The 2070-nt window shown below is 41.9% G+C and overlaps 1 pseudogene; it reads right to left on the bottom strand.

Annotated features, from left to right (window-relative positions):
* Positions 1–439: 439 nt before the first annotated feature.
* Positions 440–1399, bottom strand: LOC101952628 (olfactory receptor 5A1-like; annotated as a pseudogene).
* Positions 1400–2070: the final 671 nt, after the last annotated feature.

Genomic DNA, 2070 nt, shown 5'->3' with positions numbered 1-2070 from the left:
TATTATTAGTGTACAATTCTAGAGAGTTTCATAGGGATCAGTCCAATATGATATTACTGTTATACAAGAAGTAGAAGAATTACACAAAGCAAGAGAAAAACATGTTCTTTTAATACAATTGCCCCGATCCCTGGTTAGTTTAAATTGGCCATAGCTCCACTGAAGTCAGTGGGCCAGACAGAGAGACAGGGAAAGAAAAGGTATGACTCTGGAGACTGGTACTGAGAGAACTCACCCAGAATCGAGTCCCCTTTGCTCCATTGACTCTCGTACCCAGTGGAGATATGGTCTGATGAGCTCAAGGAGACATGCTGATTTAAACCAGCTGCACTTTTGGCCCAAAGTTTTAGTCAAATAGCTGAGCTGAGAACATCCCAAACAGTAGTTATCCACAGTTCTACAGTTTTATGGTCTCTGACTTAAAAAAAATACATCACCACTACTTGAGAAATTTGAATTTCCCCAATATTTTCACTACAGCTGTTTTCACCTCTGTTTTTCACGCTGTAGATGATGGGATTTAACATAGGGGTCAAGATGCTGTACTGGATGGAGACCATTTCCTCCAGAAACACAGAGGAGACTGAGCTGGGCTTTATGTACTGGAAAAAAGCTGTGAGGTACAACAAGCCAACCACAATGAGGTGGGAGCTGCAGGTGGAGAAGGCTTTAAGCTTGCCCTCCACAGAGCGAATCCTCAATATGGTGGAAATGATGTGAATGTAGGAGATGAGGATGAGGAGGAAGGAGCTTGCTCCAAATACCACAACAGAAGTAAGAAGCACCACTTGATTAGTGAGGGTCTCAGTGCAGGACAGTTGTAATAGAGGAGGGAGCTCACAGCTGAAATGGTTGATTTGATTGGGCCCACAGAAACGCAACTTGAGGGCAAAAACAGTGTTAACTAGGGCATTTAAGAAGCCCATTACCGACGCACCACTCACCAGCTGAACACAGATGCCTCTGTTCATTGTCTCAATGTAATGCAATGGGTCACAGATGGCAGCATAGCGGTCATAAGCCATTGCTGAGAGAATGAAAACTTCTGTACCAGCTGAGAGGAGGATGAAGAACATCTGGGCAATACAGCCATTGACAGAAATAGTTTTGTGATCTGACAGGAAATTTATCAGCATTTTAGGCACCGTGACTGAGGAATAACAGATATCAACAAAGGATAGATAGAATAGGAAGAAATACATGGGGGTGTGAAGGTGAGAATCAGCTCTTATCACCAACATGATCATCATGTTCGCAATCAGAGTGATTAGGTAAATAACTAAAAATACCAGGAAGAAGAAAATCTGCATATATGGCTCATTGGAAACTCTCAGGAGAATAAATTCAGTCACTGTGGTTTGATTTTCCATTGACACTTATTCAGGAAGATTGTGACCTGGAAGAACAGAAAAAAAATGAATGAAATTAACATAGATCATAAAAGTAAATTGAAATGGCATGTGGAGATCATCTGCTCAGCAGGATGAATGTAAAGAGAGCCCTATTCCGTCATGTAATTTTTTAATAGACAAAATTGAAAGAAAGAGACAGAGAGAAGTAGTTTTGAAATTGTTTTTTTACATAGACAAAATCGGCTAGATACACAAAAGGATTTGGGCACTTAATTACCAGTTTGAGCACCTAAATCCCGGAGTCAGCATCCACTGGTATTCACAAAATCCCTTCTCAGCAGGGACTATGGAACAGTCTGATGCGAGCCTCGCTTAGTCTCTCCTGTTGAAGTTGTTCCACGGTGGTTAAATAATTTCAGAGGCATTGAAACAGGGGAACTGGATCCCCGGTGTCCTGGATCCCCGGTGTCCTGCATGAGTGCTCTACTCAGCACGCTATAAAGTCATTCACTTTGTCACTTTCTATTTGTGGCCTAATATCTCTTTAATCTGTCCCACTAATGTCCACAGAACTGCATCTGATTTATATCAGCTGAGGATTTGGCCCCTTGACTTCAAAGGCGCTATGGCCAATTTTATACAAGCTAGGAATCTGGCTGCATTGATTCCAGTGGCGCTATAGCTGATTGACACCAACTGGGGATCTAACCAATTCTAT

The sequence above is a fragment of the Chrysemys picta genome, chromosome 13 (assembly GCF_011386835.1).
Source record: "Chrysemys picta bellii isolate R12L10 chromosome 13, ASM1138683v2, whole genome shotgun sequence".
Taxonomy (NCBI): domain Eukaryota; kingdom Metazoa; phylum Chordata; order Testudines; family Emydidae; genus Chrysemys; species Chrysemys picta.
The sequence above is the reverse complement of the archived record's forward strand: the minus strand, read 5'-3'. Positions and strand labels throughout refer to the sequence as shown.